The sequence below is a fragment of the Podarcis erhardii genome (genome assembly GCF_964252035.2).
Source record: "Podarcis erhardii genome assembly, chromosome: 1".
NCBI classification, from domain to species: domain Eukaryota; kingdom Metazoa; phylum Chordata; class Lepidosauria; order Squamata; family Lacertidae; genus Podarcis; species Podarcis erhardii.
The window spans coordinates 53,156,635-53,182,659 of record NC_138497.1 but is presented as its reverse complement, the minus strand read 5'-3'; the positions used below and the strand labels follow the sequence as shown (position 1 = coordinate 53,182,659).

Here is a 26,025-nt window from a genome sequence, read left to right as displayed (position 1 = left end):
TCAAATATCATTGCTAAGTCTTTCAAAATTAGTATTCTTTTATTTTAAAGTAAAATAATTACATTTTAGGGATATATTCCTTGTGGTTGAAAGCTGGAGATTGTTTACTGAAAAAGTAATACGTAGGAGATGGGGATCAGGGATATATACTCCCTGGACTGAACTTTGCATTTGAGACAAAGTGAGTCAGGAGCCACAAGTTTAGAAAGCCCTCCTGCTTGCATACCAGTTCATTTTTCACTTTCATGCCCTTTCAGCTACGGAAGAAGCAAATTCGCAGGCTGGATATTTTTTGTAAAGGTTTCTAAGATGTTGAAAAAATGCTTATTGTTCTATCGAAGTTGTAGAATTTACAGCTCCGTTAAAGTAAACTCTCTTCTTAGGTACAGATAGGTAGCCGTGTTGGTCTGCCATAGTCAAAACAAAACAAATTCCTTCCAGTAGCACCTTAAAGACCAACTAAGTCAGTTCTTGGTATGAGCTTTCGTGTGCATGCACACTTCTTCAGATACACTGAAACAGAAGTTTCCAGACCCTTCTATATAGTGAGAAGGTGGGGAGGGGTATTACTCAGAAGGGTGGTGGGAATGGGTGATTGGCAGATAGCTGTGATGAGCCTGTTGACGACTCTTAACGACTGCAATAGGTCTTACAGGAAAAAGCAAGGGGTGAAAAGGTGAAAAATGGCTTTGTCATGTCACCTTTTCACCCCTTGCTTTTTCCTGTAAGACCTATTGCAGTCGTTAAGAGTCGTCAACAGGCTCATCACAGCTATCTGCCAATCACCCATTCCCACCACCCTTCTGAGTAATACCCCTCCCCACCTTCTCACTATATAGAAGGGTCTGGAAACTTCTGTTTCAGTGTATCTGAAGAAGTGTGCATGCACACGAAAGCTCATACCAAGAACTGACTTAGTTGGTCTTTAAGGTGCTACTGGAAGGAATTTGTTTTGTCTCTTCTTAGGTATTCACATATCAGTCCAGAGATCCACAAGGCATACTATGTGGCTGCAGTTTTTAAGGCCCTTTCCAAATGTAGCTTCATTCGATACCCAATCTATTGCTGTAATTTGCACAAGCTTCAGCAGATTTTTTAAGCACAGAGCTTGGAATTGCAATTTGCAGGTGTTGTCAAAGTCAGGAAGAGATGGTTGTACAAGATCAAAATGCATACTTTATCTGTACAGGGTTAGAAACCTGAAATAATCACAGAGGATAGATGTGAGAGTGGGAACAAAAAAGAGGTGGAGAACATTGAAAAATTAAGACTATACAACAGTTGGGTATTGGAAATTTATTGAGCGACGTCACTTAAATGTGAGGTTTCCTTTGCTATTCCTTATGATTTGAAGGAATTCTTTGCACTTGCCTGAGACAATGAAAGCAAAAAAGGAAGGAGATGTATAGAAAATGTTTTGGGCAGGACTGGGGAAGCTTTGGCAGTCCAGATGTTTCTGAACTGCACTTGCCATTAGCCTTAGCAAAGATAATGGCCAAAGATGATGAGAGTTGTACTTCAGCAACATCAGGAGGGATAAAGGTTTCCCACACCCAATTTATGCTGTTCACTGATCTACCATTTGTTACTGATGATTAATCATTTGGAATTGAGTTAGTCAATTAATTGGTTTTGAATGTGAGCAAATACACATATCAGCATAGGTTTATTCAGCAGGTGAGATGATTTTTTTTTAAAAAAATGTCCAGCTGGAAAGAAATATCATATATCATGGTCAGATCCCATGGACAGTAATATTAAAAGGAAAGGGAGTTCACGATGGCTGGGAGTTTGTTAAGAGGGAGATAGTAAAAGCACAACTTCAGGCAATACCAATGAGACGGAAACATGGAAGGTGCCTAAAGAAGCCAGGGTGGCTATCTAAAGAACTTTTAACTGAGTTAAGATTAAAAAAGGATGTGTACAAAAAATGGAAAAGGGGGGAAACCACCAAAGAGGAATTCAAACAAATAGCCAGCACGTGTAGACACAAAGTCAGAAAAGCTAAAGCACAGAATGAACTCAGGCTTGCTAGAGAGGTTAAAAGCAACAAAAAAGGCTTTTATGGGTATGTCCGTAGCAAAAGGAAGAACAAAGAAACAGTGGGGTCACTCAGAGGAGAAGATGGTGTAATGCAAACAGGGGACACAGAAAAGGCTGAACTCCTCAATGCCTTCTTTGCCTCAGTCTTCTCCGATAAAGAAAACAATGCCCGACCTGAAGAATTTGGAGCAAATGATTCAGCAGAGGAAACACAGCCCAGAATAACTAAGGAGATAGTACAAGAATACTTGGCTAGTTTAGATGTATTCAAGTCTCCAGGGCCAGATGAGCTGCATCCAAGAGTATTAAAAGAACTGGCAGATGTGATCTCAGAACCACTGGCAGTCATCTTCGAGAATTCCTGGAGAACAGGCGAAGTCCCGGCAGACTGGAGGAGGGCAAATGTTGTCCCTATTTTCAAAAAGGGGAAAAGAGAGGACCCAAATAATTACCGCCCAGTCAGTCTGACATCAATACCAGGGAAGATTCTGGAGCAGATCATTAAGCAAACAGTCTGTGAGCACCTAGAAAGGAATGCTGTGATCACCAATAGTCAGCATGGATTTCTGAAAAATAAGTCATGTCAGACTAACCTGATCTCGTTTTTTGACAGAATTACAAGCCTGGTAGATGAAGGGAATGCAGTGGATGTAGCCTACCTTGATTTCAGCAAGGCATTTGACAAGGTGCCCCATGATATTCTTGTAAAGAAGCTGGTAAAATGCGGACTTGACTATGCTACCACTCAGTGGATTTGTAACTGGCTGACTGACCGAACCCAAAGGGTGCTCATCAATGGTTCCTCTTCATCCTGGAGAAGAGTGACTAGTGGGGTGCCACAGGGTTCTGTCTTGGGTCCGGTCTTATTCAACATCTTTATCAACGGCTTGGATGATGGACTCAAGGGCATCCTGATCCAATTTGCAGATGACACCAAACTGGGAGGGGTGGCTAACACCCCAGAGGACAGGATCACACTTCAAAACGACCTTGACAGATTAGAGAACTGGGCCAAAACAAACAAGATGAATTTTAATAGGGAGAAATGTAAAGTATTGCACTTGGGCAAAAAAAATGAGAGGCACAAATACAAGATGGCTTGAGAGCAGTACATGTGAAAAGGATCTAGGAGTCTTGGTTGACCACAAACTTGACATGAGCCAACAGTGTGACGCGGCAGCTAAAAAAGCCAATGCAATTCTGGGCTGCATCAATAGGAGTATTGCATCTAGATCAAGGGAAGTAATAGTGCCACTGTATTCTGCTCTGGTCAGACCTCACCTGGAGTACTGTGTCCAGTTCTGGGCACCACAGTTCAAGAAGGACACTGACAAACTGGAACGTGTCCAGAGGAGGGCAACCAAAATGGTCAAAGGCCTGGAAACGATGCCTTATGAAGAACGGCTAAGGGAGCTGGGCATGTTTAGCCTGGAGAAGAGGATGTTAAGGGGTGATATGATAGCCATGTTCAAATATATAAAAGGATGTCACATAGAGGAGGGAGAAAGGTTGTTTTCTGCTGCTCCAGAGAAGCGGACACGGAGCAATGGTTCCAAACTACAAGAAAAAAGATTCCACCTAAACATTAGGAAGAACTTCCTGACAGTAAGAGCTGTTCGACAGTGGAATTTGCTGCCAAGGAGTGTGGTGGAGTCTCCTTCTTTGGAGGTCTTTAAGCAGAGGCTTGACAACCATATGTCAGGAGTGCTCTGATGGTGTTTCCTGCTTGGCAGGGGGTTGGACTCGATGGCCCTTGTGGTCTCTTCCAACTCTATGATTCTATGATTCTATTCCCCCTCAAGTGGAAAATACAGGCATTAACTTTCAGCCCTGGCTTGAATTTTCTGCGAACTAGAAACATTCCACCAAAATTAAAAGTCTTACAGTACATCATCTTAGAAAATCAGGATTTCAACTTGTGGTCTCTTCCAACTCTATGATTCTATGATTCTATGATTCTATCATTCCCCCCCTCATTCCTCATGACAGTAGCACAGAAGAACCAAAATAGCCTCAAAACATTTCTTCCAGGCCAAATTTCCATGGGTTGGATTTTCATATAAAAATGCTGAAGTTTTTTTAAATTTTTTTTTTAAAGGAACTAAATAGTTCTAGACCTGCACTAGAATAATAAGCGTGATCTTAACTCACAGTCCTTCAAATTAAAATTAGCCTCTACCAATTAATCAGCTAAAGGTTAGTTAATCTACTAGTTTAGCCAATTAAAATTTACAGCCACAGCCATTGCATACTAATATTATGATAAGCCTTAGCTTCCGAGACAAGCAAAAGGAAATTTCATCAAAAATGAAAGGTTTATATGGAGAAAATTGTGTTTGCTGTTTATATAGCTTAGACTGGCGGGGGTGGGGGTGGGATGGGAGCAGCAGCAATGCTGGTCTAAGGAAAAGCAATGCAAAGTGATTTGGAACTTTGCCATTCATTATCCAGAGACTCTGTTATGGAACCTGCATCTTCTGATAGCATAATTCTATCACTCTGGAAGTGCTGTCAATTTCTCCCCTCCTCCATTCCATCTTTGGGGCCAGGAGGGTGTTAGGATTAATGAGAGGCAGCAATCGAAGAAAAATATCCCATTATCCCTACCCTTTGGCAAGCATGGATAATTAGTGGAACCTTTTGCAAGAAATATCATTTGTTTCAATGTAATTGCAAAATAATTATCTCATATGGTAGGAGTATTAACTGTGTTGATTGATAACATGCAGGTAATATATGAAACATCTGCTTCAGGAAGACATGAGCCACAACACAGTTTTAATTGGTCAGGTCAGCATTAATGTCCTGCAATTAAGTGTATCAAGCACTGCATTGAATGTTGGAAGTGCTTGTCATACACACTCTTGTTGATGTGACATGAAGAAAATGAATTCTCCTGGGAGCCTTCTGCTTGGAAGATGAGAATCTTTCATATCTGCCCTTTTCAAAGAATTTGTGATTGGACTTTTGAGCCTTTCTAATTAATTATATAGACCGTGATGCATATCTAATAGAATTTCTGAAGGAAACATTGGGCAGAGAAAGGGGAGTGGGAGAAAGAGAAGATTCTTCATGGAGTTGCTCATCTTTATTGAGGAATTGCTTAGACTCGCTCATGCTCTGACTCTTCTTGACAGAATGAGGCCTCTTTGGGTTTGTGGAGGTATATCATTGACTGAGAAATGGCAAGTATTCCTGTTCTGTCCCAGCTGGGCATTGTGTTACATATATTGCTCCCTAATTGCTGTGTTTAGAACTCCTTTCATTTTCACTATGTAGACTGTTGGCAACTGATCAAGTCTTGGTATCTGATACCTTGCATTGATTAGTTGTACTTTATCTAGCTGTAAGCTGCCTTGAGTCCCTGTCAGGGAAAAGGCTAGAATATAAATAAATATAATAAGAATAATAGTTTATATGTTTAGACCAGTTTCCTCAGAAGAAAGCCTTATTCTCTGTTGCTCTGAGTCGCAGCCTGTAGGGTCTGTCCTCTCATTGTCTTTTATCACCACCACTTATTAATTTATATATCTCTTAAAGTTAAGATGATTTCTAAGCAGTCTACAAAGCATAAAAACCAGGAGGAGAACAAAAAGGGCAGCATATTCTCTTTTATATGTCAGCCATCAGGGTGGTCAAGGCCATTTCCAAATCATAACCAGACCTGAAGTTAGACCAAAATGGATACAAATAATCAGCATCCCTGAAGACTGTCCAGAGTTTCATATTGTTTTATTTGTGTCTGTCTTAAGCTCTATGACATGGAAGCACTTCCCATTTGTTGTGAATGATTCTCACAAGTGCTCTGTTTTAGGCTATTGAGAAAGGGTAGCTAATCTGTTTCCTGCCCCTGATGTTATTGGACAGGATCTCCCATCATCCTTGACCACTGCAAATTGTTCTGCTTCTAGTCTGTGTGTGACTTCCTTTATTGCTCATTACTAGCCTGATAAAAAGATAATTCATTAGCTACTTAATTATAATCCTCTTCTCTTGTTAAAGAAGGTCTCCCTTCATGGACACAGAACTGTGTTTGACTTTTGCTTAGGAAACTTTATTGAGATTTATATCACATGTTTAAAGAACGTGTGCTTTTCCTAAGAAGACTGCAATGCCTTCAGCTTTAGTTGTGTAAAAGGTGTGGTACCTTTGTCCTTACTATGTGCGCAGTTTTGTCTACCCAGTGCTAGAAGCTGCTTTCCAATGGAATTTACCTGGCTGGTCAAACATAGACCATTAACTTTAAAAGTCATAAGGTCCCCCCTTCTTTTACTTGAATGCCACCAAATTCTCCATACAATCATATAAGCTCTGAGCAAGCCTCACCCACAAATCTAAAAAAAGTGTGTTATCATGGGATCGGTCATAATGGGAAAATGTCTCCCAAATATTATTTTCCCCATGGAAACAGGATCATATGAGTTTACTAGTATGCAAATTACTGGTTTATGAAATGCTTCATGTTTAGGCTGTGAAATGTTAGATGCTGGCATAGTTCATGGTGACGATGGTTTGCCAGTATATTAGACTCAGGAAAATTATGACTGCTTCCAATCATAGTGTGACTACAAAGTGGAAAAAAGGAACACAGCCCTAGTCACGTGTTACTTGCGTGTAACAGCCTCCACATGATTGTGCAGTTCTGCTGATCGTGCAGTTGGCTCTACATGTGATCAGGAGGCTGAATGCTGGGCTTTCTCTTCAGACAGTTTCAGAAAATGTGATGTGGACACCGGCAGAATGCTACGCTAAAATGCAGCTCTGCTCCAAGTAATCACTGTAACTCCAAAATAGCTCCTGCTGTGATCTGTGTAATGTGTGAATAAGACTAGTTTAAAGTGGGTTTCTGATCATTGTAGTTACTCTACACCAGAAAGTGAAGGAGGGAAGTTTCACATGTGTAGAAGGGGAGACGTTGCGTGTAAGCCGTGATCACTTTCCTGACAGCAAAATCGTGGTTTGACTGCAGTGTCTCAGCTGAGCAGCTGCTGAAGTAAATTACTTCACTGCCATAAATATGAATACTTCATTCAGTAAATACGAAGCCTTTTTTTTACAAATGTGAAACAGGCATACCTGTCAAATACTGGTATGCGATGAAGCTGTATGCAAATAGCATCTCAAAATTCTTCATCCTGTTAGTGAGTAGAGAAATTGGGGGTGGGGTGTCCCCCATTTTCTCTAGGGATAGAATATACTCTTGAACAATTTTTTGGTAATAGTGTTCATCTTTATTTGCATCAGCCTCTAGCCATAGCAATAAAATAAAATACAATGTACTGACGATAAAGGTAAAAACTTAACTATACAAAATACATTCTGGAGTGTTCCTCATCAGCAGTGGCTTCAGGACTTCTTATCCTGATCCCTCACCAACACTGAAGGTTACCTGTTGTTATTCCTCAGAAGCAGCTATATGTGATCAGCTACCTTGAATTTAAATAACTAACTGTGTCTGTATATTAGGCAGGCATCCCACAATCACCATGCTTCATGGACTTAAAAATTTTTTTAGTCACCTACTGATTTCCCCCCCTCACCCCTGAAATCTGGAATGGCATCCCTACTGTCTGTTCCACACAGTTTGTCAGGTCAAACCTCTCATGTATGCCTTCACCTTTCATAGAACTAGTAAGCTACGTCTGTAAATAAACATATTGAACAGCAAGCCTTCTGCTATTTTAAAACACACAAAGCTGAAATTATGATTCCTAGTGGGCTTATCTCAGAGCCTGTCGAATTAGTGCTGTATCTGTAGCTGTATTTAGCTTCATTTGATCTACTGAGATGTACGTACACTGTGGTTGATGTAAAATGAACCAGTTCGTCATTATTTTTACATTTCTTTATTGCTTCTCATGACTCACAAGAAGCTCAAGTTAAGTGTTAGTCTCATTCCATTGTATTGTTGTCTCTTTGTATACATAAAGCCAGAATCTCTTCCTTTTCCCTCCTCCATACTACACACAAGCTCATTTTTCCTTCTATGCCTGGCTAACTCGGTTCATATGACTATGAATATCATTTTAGGAGGCATGTGAGGCACATGGGAAGGAGTGCTTAGAAAACATATTAGAATGAGAAATGTTCCTTCTCATCAACAAGGTACTGAGACAAAGAACATAGTAAGTGATCCAAATGAGCTAAAATCCTAGTACTCAGCCCATTGCCCTCAGCAGCTTGGACGATATGACAATTACCCTATCCAGATTATTTCACAGGGAGCTTGCATGTGACTGCATTTATAGACACAAATGCTGTGCTAAGAGTTTGGTTGTCATCCTGATTGGAATATTGTAGAAAAAAACCTGTGGCGATCACACACAGGGGCCCCCGGACATTTGATGGTCTATTGACCCTGTGCCGCCACTGCGATTGCTTTTTCCACTGTACCAGAACAAATGTTATGTGGGATGTGAATGGTGTAATGACAGGCTATTAAATGTTTATTTGCATATAAGATGTAATGCTGATTGATCAGGAAAATAACTAGGTTAAGTTATCCCTCCTGAGTCAATCTTCTTAAGGGGGGAGGAATGTGGCATTTGCCTCCTAGGATGGGTCATAAGGAAAGGGTTAAAATAGGTGTGATGTGACTGGCCAGTGAGAATGCAAGGGGGGAATAAAAGTTAGAGTGGGAGGTTTTGAAAGGCAGTTGAGTTGAGGTTTGGGAGTTGAGAGTTGAGGTTTGGGAGTTGAAGAAGGAAGAGGGAGGAATAGGCAGTGGGTTGGTCGAGTTGTATTGTGAGAGAGTGAGAGGAGTTGTTGGGTGGAGTCAGATAAGTAGTTGGGAGTGGTCAGTTTGAAGTTGTTAGGAACTAAGATTAAAAAACTGTCAAGAAAAATTAACTGAAACCATAAGCTTGTTCCTGCATTTAATAATAAACTTGATTATTTGTTTATGTTAACAACTGTCTGGACTCCGTGTCCCCCCGTGAGATACAGGGTAGTGGCAGCAGAAAAAGCAATCGCAGTGGCAGCACAGGATCAATAGACCGTCAAACGTCCGGGGGCCCTGTGTGTGATCACCACAAAACCCAATATATCCTGCAATAGTATCTAGGAGAGTATGGGACAACAGTTATTGTTAATGAATGAGGGGGTGCAAATGGACAATGGCTGCTTTTGTTTTGTGACACCTCCAGGAACCATCTGTAGCATATAGCTGGAGTTCAGATGCATGACAACTTGGAGGATATATTCTGAATCACACTAGGTGTCACAAGCCTAAGAGTGCTGTAGGCTTGGTTTCTGCTACTTCAACCCATGACACCTGTTGTTGTTGTTTTTTTTAAAAAATACAGCATGTTCAGTAATTATTTATACACACACTTAGTTTTTTGCCCTGTGGAGGGTTAGGGTGGCATTACACACCCACCCATGTGAATATAGATGTGAATGACTGACTGTGGGAGCTTCCTTGATTCTAATCAAGTACAGGTAAGATGAACAAGGAAAGGTCTGGGTAGACCAGACTCCCAGTCCTGAATTTTTTCCTTGGGAGAATCCAAGATAGGAATAACACCCACACTCTTGGAAATGGGCAGAACAAAACTCATGAAAATAGAGAAGTGAGCCGTGATTTATTGACCATTATTAAAGGCTGTGAAAACTCACTTTTACAACTTCTGACTACTATAGTAGGCAGAATATAATAGATGGTACATAACATAAACTTTCTCCTCTGAGTGCTTGCCTTTGCTATTCAGAAAGTTCCATTAGTGACCTTAATTACAGTGGTGCATCAGTTAAAAGAGTGACAGACTATGGACACTTTTATATAAAAAACACATTGTTCCTTTTTAATGGAAAGCAAAAATGCCCACTGTCACTAAATTCACTCTCTCCCCCACCACCAAATGAATATTTCTGGGGAGAGTGTTTCACCTCTTTCTCTTGCTACCTAATGCTGAGAGTGAGTGAGCAAACCGTCCTTTTAGGCAGGACTTTTCTTCTGGGGGAACTCTTAGGAACTCCGTTCCGACACCTCTTTTTCTAGAAAAATAGCACTGCTTTCAGCCCCTCCCAAGGACAGTTTTCTTGTTGATGGTTGTTTCTGGGAGATGTGCAGACAAAAATAGTTTAAAGGGTTCCCTCAGTTCACAGCGGTGGGCCCTCTTGGGTCCCTGGCATTGGCTTCATCAAATTGCATGCTGGTGTTGTATCTGTTACTTTTTTCAGACAATCTCCAAACTATGATTTGGAGGATTAAGAACTATCCACTTCCTTCCTTCTTCGCTTCCTTCTCCCTTTATATGTTGTGCTTTATGTTACTTCCTGGTCTAATCAAACCATAAAGGTAAAGGTACCCCTGCCCGTACAGGCCAGTCGTGTCCGACTCTAGGGTTGTGCGCCCATCTCTCTTAAGAGGCCGGGAGCCAGCGCTGTCTGCAGACACTTCTGGGTCACGTGGCCAGCGTGACGAAGCTGCTCTGGCGAGCCAGCACCAGCGCAGCACACGGAAACACTGTTTACCTTCCCACTAGAAAGCGGTACCTATTTATCTACTTGCACTTAGGGGTGCTTTCGAACTGCTAGGTGGGCAGGAGCTGGGACCGAAAGACGAGAGCTCACCCCACCGCGGGGATTTGAACCGCCGACCATACGATCGGCAAGTCCTAGGCACTGAGGTTTTACCCACAGCGCCACCTGCGTCCCAATCAAACCATAGTTTAACGTAAACTCTGCAAACTAGAAGAGGAAGATGTTGAACTGGGAAGACCTAATATTCTTCTGGCTTTGGGGCATTCTAATGTATTCTCTTACTACTTACTCCCCACAGGTCACTGAATGCACATGTTGCTGTAGGTTGCTGGTGTTTCATCCTCCTGTTCAAGCCTGATAGCCCCCACTAAACAAAACTAAGGTAAGGAATGGCAAGTGAGTGTGTGCCATTTATTCATTTATTCATTTTATTAATTATACCCTGCATTTCCCCCTGAAGTGACTCAGTGCACCTCTAAGTCAGGAATAGGGTGAGTGGTACTTCCTATTGCGATACACTGTCTTGTTGTATTTGTCCAATATGCTTCCTCTGCCTTTCCCTAGAAAAGCTTTGCCTCTTATATGTTCACAGGACTTTACATTGTTCTAACAGTTGTTTAAAAAGATGAAAGCCATTCAAGACAAACTACTAGCACCTAATGGTATCCTCTGCCATGCATTGCAGAGGCTTATTTGAAACAATGGGGATTTCTGCCTCTTTTGCTTTGAAAGGATATCCCACATTCTAATAAGATAAATCTGACAGATTTTTTGAAGCCTGCATTTCTGCAATTGCAACTAATACAAGATGAGAGAAGGATTCCAGTTCTTGCTTTGTTGTACTACACCTTCACATCCACATTGTAAACCACTCTGTGAACTTTGAATGACCCCGAATCCTTGGTACATGGATCAGATAATGTAGGGTTGCTGCTGGATTGTGTTTTGTGACTATCCTAAAGGAAGATCCAGTGCAGTTGAAGATAATGTGGAAAATTCCAGGGAAATTAGTAAAGCTTCATTTATCTATACTGCTTTTTATCATTTGTACTGTTTCTCTCTCTCTCTGCGGTAATGACACATTTACATGAGAAGTCTTCATTCACATGCACAAGGTGGCTGCATTATTTGTTCCCTGTTTTTCCCTGGAGTTTTCTGCTGTGTACTTTCTCTGTAGATAAACATAGCATTTGCGCCCAGTGTGGAAACATTAACACTTCTGTTTTCATCCGAAAGAGAGAGATGCTTCAATTTGATGTTTACATGAAGCTACAGATGCTTATGCATAGAATTTTAAATAGACGGTTCAGTGTTAAAACTGTAGTCCTTTTAATATGCAAGCCCAGCTTAAAATGCCTGAAGGAAGGGCCATATCACTAGACACTAAACAGAGTATTTTCTGACGTTCTCTCACTGGAGACGCTGGAGCAGTTTTATCTTTAGCAGAGAGTAAAATCCCATTCACTTTCATTTTTATCTATGGTAGCTAGCTTTTTAAAGCTAGTATTTTCACATCTTTTTCTACATTGTTAAAAAATATTTGTGCCTGTTCATATGCTGGTTTCAGTTGAATGCTAAAGGAACTTGGCAAGAGAGGCATTTAACGCCAGAAAAAATGAGGCAACTTTAGAAGTTTAGAAAGGTCCATTATGTCCTACTGATTTGTTCAGTAAAGAGCCCAGGAGCTTGTCTGGAAATGTCACTGATAACACTGGAAAATGTGGGAGAGTTGGGCACATACTAAAATAGCTTTGGATGGATCAAGCCCTCTGATCCTGATTGCTGTTTGGTCCTGACCCTCTCTAAACCACAGTTAGGAGCTGACATAATGTTCCTTTTATGTAACTACATATGACACCAAATATTCCACTGAAGGAGAGCTGACAGCATAGTACATATTGGAACCTTGGCTCGTTCCCTTGCATTGAATATATGGCATACATTTTATAGTTACATCTGCATCACAGTGGTTGTGAATTTCATCTTTACATATCTTACCATGGAAGAGAGGGCAGCAAACAATATATTTCTTGAAGAGGCAGTTACCGTATATGCATGTAGCATACGTAAGGGTTGGCCAGATAGTGAACACCTTCTGTGTGTCTGATAAAAAAAAGTCTGTAGAACCTCAACAGATCCTTCTCATTCTACTTTGAGTTGCCATCCTGTGCAGTGAGCACTTTGAAGCAGGTCTAATCAATCAGGGTTTAGATAAAAATTGGAAACTTCTTATGGCCTTCTGTAGGAAGGAAACTGTTTACATAGGTTTATGAATTTTATATGACCTCAATAGATAAATGTGCAAAGTGAGTTGGGTCTTAACAGCAGATTAAACATACATTTGTTGAGTTAAAATTAGCAACTTTTAATAAGTGAAAATAAGACCCTCCTGGGACTATAGAAAAGATTAACCAAGTCATATCAGTGAATGCCTGCTTGAGTAACCTCTAAATAATAGAAAGCATTATGGCTCGGGTTCTCTATTAAGAGCAAGTACAAAGCTCGGACAGTCAACTTTATGACATTGTGCTTTTATCTTGTATGGATCAATTTTTAAATTCCTGCTTGTGTTAAGATGATCAGCAAATAGCAGGATGGATGAACCAAGTAACCTGGTGTGTCATTTCTTCTTCTTCTTCCCATTTTGACATACTGAAACAACCAACATTTTCTGCAGTAGTGGATGCTGCCAGTTTCGAATGAATTGAAAGTTGCACACTGAAGGTTGCTGAGTCTGAAATTGGAATCATGAGAATATTTGATTCCACACTGCCATCTCCACTAGGGATTGCAAATTAAGATAAGATGGGTGTTTCATAATAACAAAATGTGTATTGAACCCTGTTCCCAGCATTGGTGAGTGCTAGAATATTCACTGGCATCTCAGACAGAATGCTTTGTCTGCTACAGGATACATGACAGGGTGGAATAGATGGGTATAAGCCAGGTTATTGCATGGATCCATCTTTTTTCACAAACATGCCTGCCTATTGTTCCATTCTGGTGGTGAAAAGTCCAGCATATGAGTCAAAGATGTACGAATATCTTGGCTTTGAAGCAGTTTATATATTTGTAAAATAAATAAATGAATGCATTACTATCCCTCAGAATGTGGTTCTGCCAAACCTCCACACCCTGCTACCAGAAGGTGGATAGTGTTAAACTAAATAGATGTAACTAAATATCTTGCAAACACAGGAGGCCAGCCATTTTTTTTAAAGTACTGAAAATTGTCCTCTCCACCCCCACCTTTCTTTATCTTAATCTACAATTTGAGATAGAAACTCCTAAATGGTGCAGCTTGGTATCTGATGTCAATGCCAGCTGCCTAATTGCTTGAACGTTCTGTACCATCTTACTTGGATATGAGGGGTCTTGCTCCACCAGTACGAATCAGCCCATCCTGCGTCTTTCTGCCACTTCCCTTTCCTTTGAAGCCGGGCTGCTGAAGTGTTTGAACACAGCGTTGAAATCATTAAATTCAGTGACATTTTAACCACAGTTGCTTGTCTAGCCTGAAATAAGCAATTTGAAAGGCGGAGAAGGACTTAGGTTGTCGGAAAAGGAGATAGATAAATCAATGGAGGCCAAGGACTTTTACATTCAAAGTGGTGGTCATGGAGAGGGCTGTTGAGGCAGTATCTGGTGGGGGGAAATATCCCTTTCATTGGTGTGTGTGTGTTTTGTTTTTATCCCAGCATACAGCTATTAATGGTTAGCTGTAAAGAAATCCTTCACTAAAAAAATATTACCTAGTTATACAAGACTAAACCTAAACTGTGTAGTCTGAGGCTATGCAGAGAGAATACCAAATCAAAAACTGGTGCTTATGAGAGTGAGCTTCAGGCTAGTAAACTTGCTTCTCACCTTCCCCCTCCTTTTTTCTCCTTACACACTGAGAATAGGAATATATGTTCTGTGTTTTCAGCAAACCATAGTTTGCTGTTTCATCCAAACCTCACAAACATATGCTTTGTGCAAACCATATACAAAGTGCGTAATTCCTACTCTATCCAGACACTTACCTGTTACTTCATGAGGTGTGACCTATTCTTTTTCTTTTATTATTATAACTGTCACAGTCACCGTGTTTAGTTCAGAAATGTTTAGCATCCCATGTTCCCACCATATAGAAAAAGCACAATTGTGGAATCATAGAGTTGGAGGGGGTCTTGCACAATCTGGACCAATTCCCTGCTTGATACAGGATACCCAGGACTCGAGCATTCCCAGTAAATAGCTGCCTATCTTTTGCTTGAACGCCTCCAGCGAGTGTCCACCCTTCTAATTTATTGGTTCCATTATTCAACTGCTCTTAGAGAGTTTCTCCAAATGTTCAACTGATATCTACCCTCCTGGAACTTAAGCCCTAGCTAGATTAAGTCTAGCCCTGGTGTCTTGGATAGCAGTGAACAGTTATTGGCCTTTTTCTAAGTTCTATATTATATCAGGTATTTCAGAAGGCTATACCATCCTCCTCTTCTCCAGGGTATATATACCCAGTTCCATCAACTTTTTTCGATTGGACTTGTTTTTCATACAGCTAACCATCTTTGTTATGGTCCTCTAAATATTTTCCAAGCAGATCTGAATGCTGCTCCAAATGTGGCATCACTGGCTCAGGATAATGTGGAAATATTAATTCCCATGACTTGGAAACTATGGTTCTATTAACATATTAGCTGAAAATTGCATTAGCCTTTATTTTGCAGCCACATCATTTTGCTGACTCATGTTCCGTTTGTGACGGATTTCTGTTTGTGTTCAAGCTACTGTATGTTGTAAAGCATGGAACAATGTAAAAAACTACACTCCTAAATCAGGTTGGGGGAAATGGTTAGCATGTTAAGATAAAATGGTCAGAAGTAGCTGGATGAGAGGTTTGGCTAGACTAGGGACTCAGCTGCATTTGCAAATAAAAAGTGCTTTACAGTGGTACCTCGGGTTAAGTACTTAATTCGTTCTGGAGGTCCGTTCTTAACCTGAAACTGTTCTTAACCTGAAGCACCACTTTAGCTAATGGGGCCTCCTGCTGCTGCCGCACAGCTGGAGCACAATTTCTGTTCTCTTCCTGAAGCAAAGTTCTTAACCCGAAGCACTATTTCTGGGTTAGCGGAGTCTGTAACCTGAACATAGTAACCTGAAGCGTATGTAACCCGAGGTACCACTGTATATGTGTTATTTATGCATTCTAACACTGTGACACCAGATGGTGTTGTGGAGTTCCATTTTTGCTAACCCGATTTCTCATACAAAGTTTGCAACGCATTTAACTGAAACGCTTCTTTGATGTGTCTAGATCCAGCCTAGAGCGCAAAGCACAGATGGCTGAGTATGGAGACTTACCTAGGACTGCTCTCTTTCACCACACTCCCCCCCTTTTTTTTTAGAATGGGTGTTTCGGAAATGTGATTTTAACATTTCCCAGATGCATTCAGAAGTGACATCAGCTGTTGCTAAAATCCACCTCCACTTCCACTCAGTTATAAGTGCATTGCATAGACCACCTCCTCTAGATCATTTTGAAACCAGATATATTAATGTTATGTTTGTGGTGCTGGTAAAGGAATGTGCTGCTGGTAGTAATGGAGGGCACATCCAGACTTCTGTTTATCCTGCCACTTTCCCCTGGAGAAACCCAATCTTTACCGGTGAATTTGAGCAAACATCAATCTGGAGCGAGTTTTCCAGGGGAAAGAGTAGGGCAAAGACAAAAGCGCTTAGACCCATGCCTTAAAACCATTGGGAGAAGCGGAAAAGTGCTCGGAGCATGCTTTCTAGGCACTGAACAAGTGGAAGTGTGGGCGAGCCCATAGGCATGCCACTTTTGCTGTTGGTTACAAGTTTTATCAAAGAGCTTCTTCCTCTTTGTCCATCGCAGCCAGCCTCCTCTGTTGCCACATCATTGCTTGTTCAAAGGAAATTCTGGGCATGCCTTTCTTGTAGTGTTTTTTCTTCTTCCTTTTTAAAAAGAAATATAGGAAGGTGTTACAGTTTACAGCTAGGAAGATGCTTATCAGTAAAGGATAATGTTTCCAACATGCAATCATTAATAAACTCCTGCTATATATGATTATCTCCTGTACAAATTACTTTGACAAGTGAAAATAGGCTTGCACAAAATGACAGATGGGGAGAGTAGAGCAGCCTTTCATCAAGGTGTAGATTCCTGGGGCAAGCTATAGAGCTGATGTCGCTCAAAGGAGATAATAAAGGCATTGGATTCCTTATTTTGATTGCTGCACAGGCTGCTGTCTTGTTCTTTTGTGAGTTTTAAACACCCCAAGTGGGAGAGGTGAGCTTGTCTCAATTACATCTTAAGGTTTACTGTCGCTCTTTCACTTTAGTGATTCTGCAGGAGACTGCAAAGGCGGGGTTTTGTATGTATCAAAATAAGGCTTATGTCTGAGATATGGGAAGATTGATTCTCAGAAAAAGAGTCCTTAAATTCAAGATTTAACTCTTTAAATCTGCAGTGGTTTGCTGATTTGCTACCGGACTAGGTTCAAGGTGTTCTCAAAGCTACTAACATGAGTTTGACCAAACTGTGGGAGGCAGCGGAAGGCAGGAGTGCCTGGCGTGCTCTGGTCCATGGGGTCACGAAGAGTCAGACATCACTAAATGACTAAACAACAACAACAAGAGAACATCATGCATTTTCTGCCAAAGCAGCACTAGGATCGAAGAGCTGCAAAGGTGCTTCTTGTAACTTAGATGCAACCCAAGACACAATGTAAGCATAGCAGCTGCACAGTGCTTTCTACCTGTGTTGCTCCAGTAAAGGGAGTCCCTTGACTTTTGAAGCCCCTTGTACGTTATTTTGCCCTGAGTTGTTGGTCCACTGGCTGAGTTGGCGAAATGTTATGGAAGTTAGAAAATCTGAAGCCATTATTATCAGAAGATCACAATTAGGCATCACTGGGTCAGGCTGATATTTAGTGTGTGCCTGGTTTACGTGCCTACAACTGAAGGCTAGCTTGCAGTCCTTAACAAGAAGTAGAAAACTAAGCACACCAGGAATCTCATAATATATGAAATATATCTAAGGCTGCCTCACGAACATTTGATCAATGTGCTTCAAAAGAAAGACAGCAGGGTGATCTCTGGGATTTATACTTAGTTTTCAAGACCACTGGAAAACGGTGTCTGCCAAAGCGCCTTGCTGGCTCACACATGTTTAGAAACACAATTTACATTCCAGGCTGGAGAGCTGCATCTCATGGAAATGGCACTCAGTTCACAATACTACATTGAAGGTGTTTATATTCCAAACCAGGTAAATACAAGTGTTAGTGATAGCACAGGTAATCAGAACTTAAGAGATACTACTTTTTGTCATGTACATAGTAGTTTATTAGAGCCACATTTGTTCTAGTAATTGATTTATTTTGCTTGGTGTATATATGCTTTGTGTTCTCACTCAGTTCAGATTTGTGACCTGTGCAGACTATTATTTGGTTTAGTTTTGCTATTGTTTGACCCATGTTGTTTCTGCACTTGTATCTATACAAGGAACTCTATCCCCCTCTATAGAGTAGGGCAATGAAAGAATGTGTCAGAAGAGGTGAAGAAACAGGCTCAATGATATTGTAAGAGAGCCCATTGCCAAGATGAATAAATCATGAGACTTGGTCAAAACACAAAAAAGATAATAAACAAGTGTCTTCTCTATTTTTCTTATAAACTGGTTCAGTAAAGCACAAAGTTTCATGCAAAGGCATTTGGAAGTGTTGTGCTAATTGGGAGATATTGTGGTAGTTCCAGCTGGAGCAAAACCCAACCTGTCTGCACACACTATTAATTTTAAGATAATTTTATCTTCAGGCAACTGGAATAAAGGCATACATGAGGAATGGAGGCTCCATCCGTCCACCCCCATTTTGTCAAGAAACACCACTACGTTTGTTTCGAGATTATGTGTCTCTTAACTTAAATGTCCTAAAGAGAGAGAGAGAAGTCCCTCCCCCTTTCTCTCATAATACTAGAACCTGGGCTCTTCAAATGAAACTAAATGGTGAGAGTTTTCAGAGAGACAAATGCAAGTACGGTGTGTAGTTAAAGTATGGAATTCACTACCACAAAATGCAGTGATCACCACCAACTTGGAAAGCTTTTAAAAGAGGATTAAACAAATTAACGAATGATAAAATATCCGTGGCTTCTTGTATGTCCCAAAATACCCATTGTTGAGGAGCAACAGCAGGAGAGGCTGTTGCACTCATGTCCTGCTTTGGGCCTCCAACATGTGTGTGGCTAGCTGCCATGAGAACAGAATGCTGGACTAGATAAGCCTTTTGTTTGATCCAGCAGAACTTACCTTCTTACGTATCCTACAGCTTAAGTATTTGTGTACGTAAATGTCTTGCGAGTTTCGCATTTCTGTTCCATGTATCTTCCTTTTATAGAACAGCTGCTAGTAAATATTACTGGTTCCTCTGTAGAAAGTAAAGGATTGAAATATTTAACATTAGAATACCTTTAGAGATTTGTAATCACTCTTTTTTATTATACCTGATTTACAGAGAAGATCTTCCTCCTCCTCTGACAGTGCTATATATTTACTTTTTTTCCCCCTAGAGGGAAATTAATGTACAGAGTGATGGAGATCTTTGCTCATAGAGAAACATGGAGCTACATGATGGTTTATTCCTGCTGATTCTTTAGTCTAATTTATTTTCAATCTAAGGTTATAAGTTTCACTGCTGCTGGTTTTGTTCCTCCTGTTTTCCTTCCAGTAAGAGACTCTCAACTCCCACTCACAACGTTAGGCTCAAGTTATATAGTACTTATTAAATGTCGTCACTGGTAATTTTCCCTCTTCTTTCTATAAATGGCTTTAGTTTCCTAGGGATAGGAGTGCAATATTTTCTTTCCAGATGAGATAAAATAACAACCTTGAAGGCTGTAGAAGTTTTTGTTTTTTTTAAGATCTCATTTAATAATATCATTCATTACCTTGCTTCTTTTGCCTTTATCCTTAATCTGATACATTTTATCATAGGAGCAGCCCTCTGTTGGTGATACTATCTCACGAGAACGCTGGGCAGATATAATGTTATATGCAAGTAGTTACTCACACATACTATAAGCCATTTCCATCTTATTTGTAACAAGAGAGCTTATCATGATTTATAGGGAGAAGTTGGTGGAAAGAAATGCTGTTTTCAAGCAAGGAGTTGTAAGTTTCACTTCTTCAGGGTGTTTGGGAGAGCTTTTGCAAATGTTTTCCTATGATGCACCAGTGCTGATATACCCAGACACATCAGCTTATGCTTTCTGTGAACATAGGCTGCCAGAAAAACATAACTGTTGTATTCCTGTCTTTGGGCAGATCCACACCATACTTTTAAAGGATAATCTTTTGACTTCCTCAACTATTTGGTTTCATAATTGTTATGCAGTAACTAGCCCTAGGTGAAGGGTTGACTTGAAGTGACTCCGCAGTCCCTAGATGCTGCAGGGTACATTGACAAGACAAAACAAAGGGTCAGGTCATTATTTGGAAACAGAAGCTTTATTTTCAAAGCAGTAGGAGAACACATAATTATCTCCCCCCTGCCACCCCATCCTACCCACAAAGGCTAAGGAGTAATCCCTACATAAATCCAGAATGGAGTCCCTAAGATGGTTGGATGATGTTTTGCCTTCTGGCAACCCCTGCAGCCAAGATGGTGCCAAATGTATTGACCTGCTTTCCTTTGGACCATAGCAGTGAGGCAGAGGGCTGGGGGGTCTTGTCGTCTGGGCAGCTCAGGATCTCCATACACACTGCCCAGGCTTGCACCCCAAGGAGGTTACTTCAGTGTTGCTAAAGAGGAGCCCCCAACCTTCCTGCCTGGATGTTTACAAAGACTGGAAAGGTATAGGACTTGGCACATAGTTAGCCAACCCCGTTGTCACCTAGCCCTGGCGTTCACCTCGGAGCCCTATAACAGCCAGGACTGTGTCGTCCTTTACTCGGACGACACGGAGCGTGCCACCATTGCCTCCACAGCAGACCGGAAGTAATTAACAATTTTTGAGGGGTGGAGAGATATTGGGAAATAAAAATAAAAATTTCTAACTATATCTTGTTCCTGAATAGAGTGTGTGTGTGTGTTTTCATTTGTCACAACATATATGCATATTTCTTTGCACTAGGAAACAATAATGGAAATACTCAAAAATAGCTTTCATCTATAATTGATTCCAAGTGTGTATATTAGTGGGGTTTATGTAGATTTCCATGTGTAATTTCTGCCGCAGAAGGGGTTTCAAACAGAGCCTGTAGATGCCCCAACGTGTTCAAAACCAGAGACACTTGCATTCCTTCTTCTATAAAATACATACCATGTTGCTGCTAAGTGTTAGCATATTGCTCTTAGTGCTTCAATATGCGTCCATGTGGGATTGTGTGGGGACAGCTTTCTGAATGTGGCCACATGTTGAGCAATTAGGACTGGGATAATGAGGAAATCCATTTGTATGAAAAAATGGTCACATGAGTTCTCCCCAAATACATTTAAATCTATATTCTAGAACAATGGAGTTGTGGATTATGCTGAAAATTAAGACAGTGCCACTGTTGTTTTAAGAACATTGCAGGAATTATTTTTCATGCTCTCAGATGTTGCATGACTCTTTAGCTGTTTTGCCATCTGTATCCATTCACATAGAAATAAGTTCCATTGAGCTCAGCAGGAGTTGCCACTGTTTGAATTACTGGCAATGCATTCTATATGGGCCAGCCTTTGGAAGATGTTCAGAAACGTCAGGAGGTCCAAGATGCTATGGCCAGATTGTTAACTGGATTGGCGTTTCTTCTGATTCTGTTATAAACCATGGGTTTTCCTGCGGGGAGCAGTGAGCAAATGAAAACCAACTCGGATCCATGTATAGAACGCCTGTGACAAGCAGAAGTGTGGATGAGCCCTAGAGAACTTTTCTACCATCTGATCCTTTTTACTGAGGAAATAAAACCTGGAATTGATAAGGATTGCATCTGGGACACTCTGCACAGAAAAGTAGGTGCTCTACCGCTTGAACTATGGTTTAGAAAAAACACAACCAAGGGAAGTTATTTTGAATAGTCTGTTAAAAATTGACTTTCCTGTACTCCCATTTCTACTTACTTTCAAGGCCTAAGGCTACATTGACACCTGGTTTTTCAAACAGTGACCTGCCTTTACATTAACTCCAGCAGTAATGTTTTGCTTTTTGTGTGGGCTGCATTGTTACTTCAGTTAAATTGTTGCTCTACTCATCCTCTTACCTGCATGCTAAAATGCACGATGGCTTTCAGGTAACCCCTTATGGTGGGGAAATGGGTATGAAGGTCACTACTTCTAAGTTATATTTGTGTTGAAGGACGGAAGCAACTATATTCTTCAGAGCTGTCTTCTCCAGTATAATCCCTTAAAGGTTGTTGAAACCGGCAAATTTTCAAGTAATGAAATTTGTTCAAGTGCACATATTACTGTTCAAGTGCACATATTACACTGGCAATGAGTATGTCCAATGGTGAATCCATTGCAAATGAGTGGCAATCATTTAGTGACATAAAGGAAGTTCCAGTGCACGTGAATAGTATGAGGCAGAAAAATATTGGGAAAGCAGGGCTATCTATAAAATGCTCTTTAATGTAAGTATGGGTTGTCAAATTGATAAACAGGCTTGTTTTATTAATCAACAATGGATAAGGGAACAGCTAGCTCAAGAAAAATGTAGAATTGTCAAAGATCGTCTTCTTATAACTTGGATCTCAAAGAAGTACCAAACATTTCATGAAACAGAATATTCCAAAAAGTACATTTGCATTCAGATGTGTCAAAGTGAAGAGTTTGGTTATTTCCTTTGAAGACAAAACAGAGAAAGTGATGTGCATATATGTTTTAATTGAGAAAATCAAAATGAAGCCTTACATTGAAACAGAATGAAAATAAGAGATTTGTGACGTCGGTTCAAGTGAATTTTTTTTTTTATGGCAATACATTTTTTGAGAAGTAATTAATTTCCTGGAAGTCAACATTTTTCTATAGATACACCTAAAGAATTAATATTGTTCCTTTGAAGATGGGCAGTGTAATGCAGCAATAGCAAGCTGCACATGGAAATGGGTTTCTATAGGCAGAGGAAATATAGCAAATGTGTAGAAGGCTGTTGTATGCTGCAAAGAAAACTGCATAAGGCAGTAGTGGCTTTTTTGCATAGTAATCTGAAAAAGCAATCATTTGTTTTAATGCGTGTTTGCGTGTGTTGTTAACACAGTTATTATATATGTGTGGTATTTGTTTGTTTTACAAAGAAGCATCTTTATATATTTGCATTTTTAAAGGTTTATTTCTTCAAGGTTCAGGGGAAGGCTGGGGACCAAAATCAACCCATGACAAAACCAGTGGAAAATGTTATTTACCCATTTTTTCAGTAAGTTCTAACTTTCCAGTTGTCTACCACACCTGTGCAGGTTCATCTCGAGTATTTTATATGAATGTATGTAAATGATGCTCTACAACAACAACTGTGGAATCTTTAGTGATTTGTGGTTGGGAAAGCAGAGTTTGTTCCAGAAGCGCTGGAGGGTTCACTTTATTTTTGTGCTATCTGCAAACATCTCCCTTCCTTCAGAACTGCAGAAAGACTACTCCTAGCTCATCCTAAAGGGTATTGAAAATACTTTGTAAGGCATTCAGCACAGCTGTTGCTTGGATACGGTGTGCCTTGCTCTACCCCCTCCCCCTGCAGCAATGTATACAAGAACTATCTGTGGCTGATTTAAGTGAAATGCACCTGCAGGCAGGAGCATAAAACCCACCTGATGTAGCTTGTAAGCTTGGGGTTTCCTTTTATTCAGCAATTATTATCTCTCCCCCCACCCTTCCTCCCAGCTCTTCAAGACAAATGAGTGCCCTTGCTACTCTGTGCCATATTTGAAAGATTCCTGTGAGGAGAAACACTTTTCTTTGCCTTGAAACCCAGACAGTGGTCTCCCTTGCATTAAGCCTTTTATTTCAGATGCCATTTCTGAGGCTCCTGCTGCTGCCAGCAGCCACCCTAATTGCTGAAAAGCAAGCTTGCTCATGAGTGCGGTCAATCTGGCACCAGACCACAGCCTGAGAATCGCCCTTAGTCTGAGATACTGTCAGAACAATGCAAGGAAGAGATGCTGAATATTTAAAGCATAATGTTTTCCACTTAGATATGAAAACACTCTTTCCACTTCATGGGCTTGCAGTTGGAGATGACAGCAACCATTCGGTGCATAAAATAATCAGATTTTGACGGATTTTTATCTGGCTCTTTCATTGGAAGAAACTTCCTTGCTTTTTTATAATGGGCTCATTTAGCAAATTTAGATTTCAATTAAAGAAGGTTGTAGGTACACAACAACTAACTATTAACATATTGAACTTGTAGATCACATGAAGTATTTTAACTGTAGGGGCGTAAGACTCTGAATTAGAGAAGTTGTGGTAGCAAAGATTTCACATATTTAAGGAAATAATATGGCAGCTTTGTTGCCTGGTACCAGGAATAATTTATTCCCACAGCCAGATCTTTATCCTCATTCCTTTTGCACAATGGAAGCTACTGTCAGTAGAGAGATAATACTGGAGAAAAACCCGATAAACCTTCTCTTCAGAAAACACAGCTAATTATTTTTGTTTTTATTGATTCGCATTTTAGTTTGGGAACCAGTTTTCTGATATATGTGTATCCAGTGCTTTTTTTCCTAGAAAAAAGGTGCCAGTACTCAGTGCCCAGAAATGGCCGGAGGAGGGAGAACCAAGCAGGCAAAAGAGATAGGCACTCTGTACATGCTCAGGAAAGGAGGCAGCAGGACATCAGGATCTTACAGAGCCTTGTGCCTCATCCCACAAGCCCAGGAAGCACTTTCCCAGTTTAGGGAATGAGGTGTACCCCCCCTCAAAAAAAAGCAAACTGTGTATCACACCCACTCTCACTCTGATTTGTAACTTGGTGAATTTCCTTTAGTCATTAGAACCAGGGGTCAGCAAACTTTTTCAGCAGGGGGCCGGTCCACTGTCCTTCATATCTTGTGGGGGGCTGGACTATATTTTGGAAAAAAAATTATGAATGAATTCCTATGCCCCACAAATAACTCAGAGATGCATTTTAAATGAAAGGACACATTCTACTCATGTAAAAACACTGATTCCCGGATCATCCGTGGGTCGGATTTAGAAGGCAATTGGGCCAGATCTGGCCCCCAGGCCTTAGTTTGCCTACCCATGCTTTACACTCTTCAAGTGGGCACTGTGAGGATTGCTTTATCACTTCATCAAGGGTGGCCAATATGCCTTCCAGATGTGGTGATGTGGTTCCCATCATCCCTGGCCATTGACCATCCTTGCTGGGTCAATGATGCCACTTAAGACGATGGCATAATGCAAGGCAGAATCTTGCCAGATATCTTAGGAGACCAGAAAGCATTTTGGACGTGGCTTTAAAGATTACCAACCCACCAGAAGACATTGCAAATTAAATAGCAACACAGTTGTGTGATCTAAGTAACAGCTCCCCATTAGCAGTCTGACAGCAATTCTCTGAACCAGCTGTAGTTTATAAACAGTATCAAAAGACAGCCACAGCCCCATTTATATATCACACTGCAATAGTCCAACCTGGGTGGAATAAAAGCACCTGCCATAGTGGCTAGATATGCCTTCTTCAGTGTTTCCAGGGTGGGGCAGCCTTACTTTGGGGCAGTCTGTCCTCTTGACCGACAAAAAGGGCTTCCAATAGCATCCATTCTGTGAAGGGTAATGGCTGTGATAAAGTTAACTGTCCTCCACTTGACTGGTCACTCCCTGAAGCCCTGATCTTGCCTAATTGTTGGTGAGAATGTGCTGTGGAATAAACCATAGAATCAAAAGCAAAATCACCAATGTGCTTTTATAACAGGTTTGTTAGGGCAGAGAGTATTTCTTCACATGTCAATAAAACACTTAGTGCACACAGGTTGTAGTTTTATATCACATTTGTGTCAGCAATCCGCCTGCCTCGACTTTAATGAGGCTGTATGTGCCAATATGCTTTCAAAGAGAGCATATTCTGCTACAATGTTTTAGTAAAGCATCTCTCCCACAGAGATCTTTCTTTCTTAAAAAGAGCTTTATCTAACATACGATAAAGTGAAATATCGGATTTAGGCAGGTTGGAAAAGGAGAGTGCCAGCATTTGGAATCTGGCACGCTGATTCTTTTGTGACAGCTGCTGTAGCACAAGTGTTTGCCTGGAAAGCAGGGCTGAATTATTTTTCGGAAAGTTATCCTCTTCCCTTTCCTTGCTATTAAATATGGGTAGTGCAAAGTTAAAATGTCCCATTCCTCCTCAAGACCCATAGGAGATAATCAGAAAGGAGGGGACACTGGGCAACATACTACATTATCTTAAATATTACATTAAAAATAACCAAAATCTTAATTAAGATGCACCAGAACTTGCAGGCACCACCAAAATGCTTATTTACAATAGTTATAATGCATGCCCCCTCTTCCC

The 26,025-nt window shown here is 40.7% G+C and overlaps 1 protein-coding gene across 4 annotated transcripts in view; it reads left to right on the top strand.

The window, feature by feature from the left end:
* The window catches only part of TSPAN18 (tetraspanin 18), a 169,880-nt gene that overhangs the window by 88,654 nt on the left and 55,201 nt on the right, over positions 1 to 26,025 (top strand). For all 4 annotated transcript variants that reach the window (XM_081836311.1, XM_081836309.1, XM_081836308.1 and 1 more), the window contains one exon: positions 10,826 to 10,909. The gene's annotated coding sequence lies outside the window, so the exon portion shown is untranslated. The remainder of the gene's footprint in view (positions 1 to 10,825; positions 10,910 to 26,025) is intronic.